Source organism: Chinchilla lanigera, unplaced genomic scaffold (assembly GCF_000276665.1).
Source record: "Chinchilla lanigera isolate Chin_1 unplaced genomic scaffold, ChiLan1.0 scaffold00103, whole genome shotgun sequence".
Lineage (NCBI taxonomy): Eukaryota > Metazoa > Chordata > Mammalia > Rodentia > Chinchillidae > Chinchilla > Chinchilla lanigera.
Window position 1 is genome coordinate 4,587,527 of NW_004955504.1, and position 8,860 is coordinate 4,596,386.

The following is an 8,860-nucleotide window of genomic DNA, read 5'->3' on the forward strand; positions in this document are numbered from 1 at the left end:
ATCAAATCCACTGGGCACATGTTTGATTATTTATGATCAACTGATTTATACTATGGGATTGTGAGGGAATTAACTCACTGAATGATGTGATTTGTGGCATCCCCACTAGAGCTTCAAGGAAGGTTGGAGCTGCTTTTGCTTCTAACACCCTTTCCCAGGTTGGTGGGGTCACCCTGCTAATCCCTGCACACCCAGAGGGTTCACTGTGGAATCCCACTCAAGTTTACTCTTTGAGCAGTTTCTGTAGTTTGGTTTCCACTAACCCTCATCTTTCTGGTCTATTTCTTTGCTATCTGCTTGTCATTTTCCAAGGTGACCGTTGGGTGGATTAAGGAACTCTTATGCATGTAGCTTAGTGAGTAAGATTTATTTTGTTTGCCTCTCCTGGAAACATCACATTGTGGTAGTGTCTTGTCCTGAAGCCAGAGGCTTAGCCCACATGATGGATTCTCAATTGGTTTCCCAACTCTGTTGCAGAACTTCTGGATCTTAGTTGCAGGAATTCTTACATCAGTGGATACTTATTGGCCCACAGACCTGCAGGGGCAGAGACAATAGTGAAGGGGGTTTTGAATGGTTTAATGATGTTTTCCATAAACTAAAGCACATTTACTTTAATGAAGAATGGGATTTATGAGAATGTGATTTCATGGCTGCTAGAATTACAGTAATTTGATAATTAATTTTTTTGCATAGATCAGGGACTTGATATTTATCTATGACAATTATGACAAGTGGGGAGACAACCTAGCACTACTTAGTAAAGCTTTATTAATCTTTTTCTTACCTATATGATACCTGGGGAGACTAACGGTTCCCAGAGGGTGTGAAGGTTGAGACCCTGTAGTGTGAACCCCTCTCTGCAGAGTCAGTCTGGGGTACCCCAGCAGAGTGTCGTCGGGAGGCACTCTTGTGTTGGAGACCCTCTGCCTTTCCCAAGCCCTCCCCTTGCTGGGGCTGCCACACACAGGGAGAGGTGGGAGGTGCGGTGCAAGCCTGGAAAATCGGTCATAACAACCAGCAATCCATTAATTAAGGTCCTGGCCACTTCAGCTGTCAACTGCTTTCATGCGCCATCTCCGGAGCCCCACAGTGCACTGCTGTGATTAGTGCTCGCAGCAAGAGGCCATGGTCAGGATGCACTGAGCCGGGCTGAACGGCAGCGGTTTCTTTTTTTATCTCTAGCACGAGTTCAGCCTCATTAATATTCAAGAATCATCACCAGTTCTCTTCAAGGTCCAAACCATTATTTATGCTAACGTGAATCATTGTTCTAACACTAGGGGACAAATCTGCCACTGGTTGAGTTGATTTCACATTTCCTAGAGCTTAGCCTGTTTCACGTCTTTTACATCCTACATGAAGCCACAAGGTTCCAGAGTGTCTTTAAGAGGGAGACCCCGCACTCTAGTCCCAGGAGCTGACCCCAGACGGTTCTCAAATCTAAGCCCAGTAATTTCTTCTCTTCGTTACACAAGGTTTATACTACTCCATGCTATGAAAATTATTTTAGCATGAAGTTTTAAGGATCAGTAATGAAAATCCTTTTCTCTCCCATCTGAACTAGGAATTAGTTGAGAAAGAAGATAGGTTTCAAGCATCATGAATACTGTAGTGCATATTTTTGTGGGGGTAAAATGCAATGAAGTCTATAAGTGAGCAAGCATGCTTATTTCCATACCCTTAACTTTGGACCCATTCTCCTAGCCCCTGGGTAAGTTCCTGACAGGAAAGCCCCTCCTAGCCTGCTAGGGAGTGGGCTGGGTCACACGGTACGTGGACTGGACCAGGCTCTGCTCGCTAATGCACCCACAGAAAGAATGCACCACCCCTCGCCAGGCTGGAGTGAGGAAGGGGAGGGGCAAAGGGCAGCTGTGGCTCCCTCACGGGGCCTTCTCCCTAAGGAAGCACGGTGAATGCCAGCTTCAGGCGGGCATTCAGGAACCAGTGAGCCACTGTAAGTTTTAGAAAGCAGGTTTGGAAGCTTTGTCCAAAAACACAGCTTTGTTAGAGCTGACTTAGTCTATTCTGTGGTCCTTCCAAGATCTTTGCATTTTCTCTTTCTCATCCTCTTAAAAGAGGCCTCATGGATATACAAGGTCTGATCTAAACATGCAGTGAATGTGTAAATTTAAAAAATTTATTACAGAAAAGACACATTGACATTTATTCTCCACAAAGTACTCACCTTGTCTGGAGCACACTTATCCCAACGCTCTTGCCACTTTCTGAGCCCAGTCGTGCGATGGCACAGGAAGCTTTTGCTTTTCCTCTTGCCTTGCACACGCTCATGCTCCTGCAGCTGCCGTGACCCGTGTGCCCAGGCCCAGCGCTGTGGAAGAGGAAGGGGAGGACGGATCATCATCATCATCGACATCATCATCTATAGTGCTGGGGCTCAAACCCAGGGCACAGTGCATGCTAGGCAAACACTCTGCCACTGACCCACACCCCCAGCCTGGGGAGGATATTTGCTGGAAAATAAAACAATCTAACAGACAAAAAAAGACAGCTGGGGAAGGCAGAAAAGGAATGGCCCACTGCCTTGGTTTGGTCTCTCCTTTTTGACTTTGGAGTCTGAATCAAGTTTGAATATCGGCTGTAGACGCACGGTTGGATAAAGTGTCTCCAGTGCGGGGATTGAGTGAAGCAGGGGAAAGAGCTAAGGGATGTCTGTGGGGAAGAGAATTCCACGAAAAAGGAGCTGCAGGCAGCACATTTCCAATCCAAAGGTTTTCAGGGTTTGGAGAGGAGAGAAGCCCTGAGGAAGCTGGCGGGGACAAGGCTTGTGGCCCACAGATGTGTGCCTTTGTGGAAGTGGGAGAAAATTGGGCAAGAGCTTCCCGAAGAGAGAGAGAAGCTGAAGTTCAGAAGAGAGAAGGTGACAGGTGGGGAGAGGCCCCAGCAGACGCGCTGTCCCCCTCGTCACTGTGCACACGGTGTTGTGGGCATCTCTGGGATCCCTCAAAGGATGAAGCCCTCACTCCGGGAAAGTATGGAGTGGGGTGAGCACGATGCTGAGGACCTTTCTAGATGGGGGGTGGGGGTGGGGCGCATCCTGGGGGTGAGTGGACCCCAGGGAGGGAGCATGTTAGGAGGAGAACCAGGGGTGCCCTTGAGATGAGGAGGCCCGAATGTTCTGGGACCCCGATTTCCACGTCTCTGCCTCTCTCTATGAGCACAGCGTGCTGTGGCGTGGGAGGCCCTAGGCCGGCCTAAGGTCTGAGTGCTTCTCACAGCTGACCCACTGCAGTGCAGCCTCCATCCAGGCTGGGCGGCCTGGAGCCCAGAGTGGGTGGTTTCAGGGAGCAGGAGGCCAGCTGTGGAAGGTACGGCTTTCAGATGCCCACCCAGCTGTATTACTGAAACTCCTAGTAAAGAAAACGACCCAGGCCCTGTGTCTCCCCATATTTTGGCTTTTCCTTCTTTCACCTTCTCTTCAGGACCTACTACATAATTTTGGAGGCTAGGTGCAAAATGGAAAGGCAGGGCCAGTGGCTCCCCCAAAACGAATTGCAAGATGGTGACCTCTGAGCTTTTGGCCCAGGACTGGGGATGGGCTGGGGTGGGGTTCAGGGTGTGGAACCTGCAGACCCCTGGCTTTTCATTCCCACTTCACTTCACAGGATCTCTGCCTCCTCCTTTGCTGTTCCTGGCTGGCTCTTAGTATGCGGTCAAAATCCATTTCTAAGTCAATTCTCTATGCTTCTCCAGGATTGAGTTCCAGTATCTACCGGCACCTTGTCTTCCTGGTTAAAGGTGTACGGTAGGAGGAGCACTGGGTGGATGAGCAAAGACACAGTGAGGATCGAGCTGCGGAGAGTCAGAGCCAGTGCCATGGACCATCAGGAGCCTGGCCCGGGACCGGCCGGGATGCACCCTCTCCGGGAGAGCCCCACCTGCTCGTCCTTTTCCCACTGACGCGAGGGCTGCCATTCTGACGTGCTTCGGTCCTGGAGTCACGAACTTGCTCAGGCTCTGCCTCGCCACAGAGATGAACGAGGGTTTGTGATGCAGGGACTGTGATCTACTTCCGAGTCCCTAAAGAGCATGTAATCTAAGATTGCTTTAAATGTTCCCCTTCACTTTTATCTGCCTGTTCCTTCCCCAGCTCTTTGAGGCAGTTGATGAGAACCATGAAGGGAAGCCGAGGCAGGAAGATGGACGTGGAGTCCAAGGCCATGTGCCAGGGCTGGGCAGTGAGCAGGACATTACAAACACGGGATGTGTAGTTTCTACACTCGTACGTCAGCGCTGACTTGGACCTTCTTGTGGAGGTGAAGGCACTGTTCTGTAGGTTTCTGTCTTTCAGCATTTTATTTATTATTATTATTTTAACTGTACAAATGCTGACGCACAGAGTGATAATTGAATACATGCCTGTAAGCAGCATGTCAGGATCACATCAGGGCAGTTAACATTTCTATCCTCTCAAACATTTACTCTGAGGCTATCTATTGACACATAACAGCTGCACATATCTACGGGACCCAGTGTGTCATGTTGGATTCCTGGTGGGCAGAGGGGTACGGGCGGCTGTTGTCTAAGCCAGCCATGGCTCTGTGTAAGGACCCTGGGGCTAGCCGAGCACCTGGCACAGAGATTGGCGAAGGGACCTTTTTCCTCCACGGTGCTTCAGCCTTGACTACCAATGGGAATTCTGGGGAGCAAGGCTGGCCTGGGAAGGGAAGCCCCACTAGCCTCAGGGGTCCCACACCTTCAGGGAAGAACTCTGCGAGGGGCCTCACTGCAGCCCCAAGCTCCCTGCTTGCACCTGGATGGACGTGGCCGGCAGGCAAGTTAGGGCAGGGGAGTTTGGCCCAGCTCGCCCTTGGGTAAAACAGGGCAAGCTCACCTTGGGGCCTTTGCTTTCGGAGTCCACAGGCCGATCTATAGCTTCAGGGGTACAGAGCAGGTAGCAGGGAGTAGCGCGGGGCAGCCTGTGTATTTGATTTAATGAAGCTGAGAGCTTCTTTCCACACCAGCCTCCAGTGAGGTGAGCTCATGGCGCTGCGGCTTCCCGACCTCCACAGGGAGGACAGAGCTCAGGAGAGCTTGTGGCGGAGCAGGACAGTCCCACGCACCCTGCTGCTCTTCACTGACTGTAGCACTTGGTACACAAGGGGACTGTGTATACAGCAGTGAGCCCAGGCGCTCAGAAGGGAGGTGCTGAGCCTGGACGGGGGCTTCCTCCCTCTGTGGTTGTCCTGTGAACCAAACACCCGGGAGGCTGAGGAACTGGCTGGGGAATTCAAGGGCTGTCCTTGGGCTAAATCGCCCTCTCCACTCAGGCAACCAAAGGTCAGGATGACTTTGGTTTTGCAGTGCTGGGGACGGAACCCAAGGTCACATGTTTCCTGGCTAGAGGCTTTGCCTCTGAGCTACATGCCCAGCCCATGAAAACATTATAATGTTACCTATGCCATGGGCAGTGAGCTCCCTTCCCATACAGAGAATAAAGCTAAGTGAAATTACAGAAGGTTTGAGAGGTATGATGCTAATAATCCGATCTTTTATGACTGAAGCACAGCAAATAAACAAATGGAAAAATATCTTAGCTGGTGCTTTTGAAGTAGCAAGAACATCAGGGTTTCCTTTGATCATGTTGGAGCACAACTGAAAATAAATATAATGAGTTATATCAATACACAATCTATACATTGTGCTCAGATAAAAATATAAATACTTTATAATGTAATACAATGTACATATATAGTATATAATGTTATACAGAGTGCCTATTTCATTATTTATATTATACTATGACATACCTTATAATAAAAATAAATACCTTTAGGAGGTAAAAGCCCTAGTGGATTTGAAGAACCCTGACTCAATCCTGGAAGCATGTGGAACGTGGAGGCAGTCACTGTGCTGGTGACAGTGTGTCCAAGCCTGACTTTCACTGAGCCGGGTGGCCAGGGCAGAGGCTCAGACTCAGACTACAGAGCTCCAGACATGCTCTGCGCTTCCTGGCCTCACGACCTTGTGCTGGAGCCACAGTGACCTCATTTGAGTCGCATGTGAAGTGACGATAAGGTCACTGATGCATCAGGCCCTGTGTGACTGTCCCACGAGTCGATGCTTGGGTGCTGGTCCCCACTCCTGAGCATCTGCCCTCCAAGCTGCATGTGAGCCGGCGCAGGGGTCCTGTCCATCACGCGGAGACAGGGTTCTCTGAAGCATCCGCTTGTTTAAAGGAATCTCTGTTTTATAACCTTCTGGCTGAAAATACATTATCACATTGACTTTTATGATAGACCTCGAAATAATCATCTAACTTCTTACAACTAAACTGGTAAACTGCTGGACAACAAATTGCAGAGAAATATTAGAGATGCATGTTTAGGAAGAAGAGCTCTGATTCTTTTGTAGTGGAATCAGGTAAAAGTGTAAGCTAGGAAGCAAAATGCAAAGTATTGACTCCACGGTTTTTGCCATACAGGGGCTCATAATTGGAAGGCAGTAGGCATTAGCTATGAACAAGTGCATTTATCGACTCGAGTTCTTTCTGCCACAGGAGGTTATGCAACTGTTTTGAGGTTAGAGAAGAAAATATCAGTTCAACTGGAAATAAAATCCAAAAGCAATTTAATAGGCTCCAGTGTTACTGCTGCTGTTGTTTCTTTCTTTTATTTTTTTTCCAAAAAAATTATATGCAGCTGGCTTTATAGCCATCTGTTTGGGGCAGTTTGTCTGCAAAAGAGCTAATTAAGGGGAAAAAGATTTGTCATCTCAAGAAATGCTGACAGCTCTGATGGCTCTCAGGGGAGCAAAACCTTATTAGAAAACTGTCTTGTTTATTCATTTTTATTGCTCTTGGTTTCGTGTCTACTTCATGCTTTTTTTCATGTGTTAGCAAGAGATGCACTGTTTTCGCAAAGGGAGTGCACCTTTCCCAAGGAGGGCAAATCATTTCTGGTTTACTTTGTCAGTTTTGGTAAACTTTCCCGTTTTTCCCAAGAGGCTAGCCTCTTACTGTGGCCTATTTAGAAGAATTGTTTACTGGTGGTTGTATTTACTTCAATTAAAAAAAAGCCAGCAAAACATCAGGGCCGGTGATATAGCTCAGCCACACAGCACCTGCCTGGCAAGTGCAAGGTCCTGAGTTTGGTTCCCGGTACCAACAAACAAAACATCACTTTTGTCATCATATCCATTTGGAGTGAGCAACTTAGTGACATTACCTTAGTGACATTCCTATGCTATACAACTCTCACAATTAGCTGTTCCTGAAATGTTTCCATCTCCAGCCTCTGTGGGCATTTTTGTATTAGGAGAACGCATGACTGCGCATCTGGGTCCTTGGGGTGCTGGCCCTGGTGTCCCCCCAGGCAGGTGAGTGTCCTTGTTCCAGGCACCTGGGATGGAGGAGGAGGGCAGATGGTCGTTTGGATTTCCCACCCCTGACAGGGGGCTTGAGCCGAGCCCCAGACAAGTACTCACTTTCCTGCGATGTGATGTCCTCATGAAACTGTTTTCTGCTTAATTTTTAAAAAAGCGAGCTCATCTTTCTGAAGTGCTGTACCCCTTCTCCATATCATGGCCGCCTCCCAATCAAACATGGAAAAGAAAACACCGCTCTGCCTCTTGGTTTGGGTGAACAGGAGAGGGGCAGCCGAGTACAGTTGCTGTCATCCTCTCCAGCTGCTGCAGTTCTTTCCAAGGCCCATGTGGGAAGTCCCTGCCTGTGGGTGATACACGGCTTGAGGCGTGAGAGGAGGCTAACACAGGAGACCTTGTTCTTTCAGGGCAATTGTTTGCTTTTCATCCACATGTGGTTAAATTATAACCTAGCTGGTTCCTCGCCGGAGCTCTTTGAAATTTCGAACAGGAGTCACGGAAGACCATCTGTTTTATATTTCACGAGTAAACTATCTATTTGAGGTATTCTCCTTCTCCCTCAGTCTACGGAGTTTGCAGTGAACACTGGATACTTTGAAATATGAGCTTTTTAAAAATAAAATGACTTTAGTTGACCTACTAAATTCATTAGAAAACAAAAACCAGGCTTCAGTGAATGTCTGGATATAACTGACATATTTGACCCTGGGAAGAGCAGAGTCCACGCTGCATCTTACTGGAAGTAACATCTTCTTCCTGGAGCAGTGAACCCCTTTGAAATTGATTGATATTTATTTAGTGCTATTTCCTTAACCCAATCTTGGACATTCTTAAAAAATAAATTTTGTGAGAGAAAAACTGAGACATTTTTCTGCCGTCAGGGAACTTACTTTCTGGGCTATATCCATCCTCGTGGGCACAGATATACGTCTATGGCAGACAACATTTAGGAGCTGTTATTCTGGGGTTCTAAAGGAGCATATCATATGAAATTGCACATGAACGCTAGCATTATAAACTATACAGAGAAGAGCCAGGTGGCAGTACCATGACTGTCTCACCTGGATTTGCTTTCTGTGGTATCAATTGTCCAACGTCAACAAGAGTGAGGATGGAGGTGGTGCTAGAAGATGTTAGTGTAGCCACGGTCACACATGCAGTGGAATCAAGCTATGCAGGGAGTATTTAAAGCATTTATTACGGTAAAAGACACACAACAATTCTTTTTAATCCCACTCAAAGTACTCCCTTCCCTGAAACACACATATCCCACTGTTAGTCCCACTTTTGGAAGCAGTTTTAGAAGTCCTCTTTCATGAGTGTCTTGAAAATTTTTTTTTTAATTTAGCAATGTTATTGGTTCATTTTAGATTTACATAATGATAATATTCATCACAGAGAGTCTGCACCCGCACAAGATACATCTTGCTTCTTTGTTCCCATTCCGCTCCCCTCCTTTCAACCCCTTTTCCCTCCTTATTTACAAAAGCTTTGTGTGCATTTTTCCTTCTATTCT

At 47.5% G+C, this 8,860-nt stretch overlaps 1 long non-coding RNA gene across 2 annotated transcripts; it reads right to left on the reverse strand.

Moving 5' to 3' along the window:
* Positions 1–352: 352 nt before the first annotated feature.
* LOC102016935 lies at positions 353–7,707 on the reverse strand. Of its 2 annotated transcripts, XR_264294.1 has the most exons (4): positions 7,447–7,707; positions 7,188–7,361; positions 2,189–2,332; positions 353–537 (listed from the first exon to the last, which is right to left on the reverse strand). It is a non-coding gene; the product is annotated as an uncharacterized LOC102016935 (long non-coding RNA). The 2 variants fall into 2 exon arrangements; XR_264293.1 differs by lacking the exon at positions 7,188–7,361.
* Positions 7,708–8,860: the final 1,153 nt, after the last annotated feature.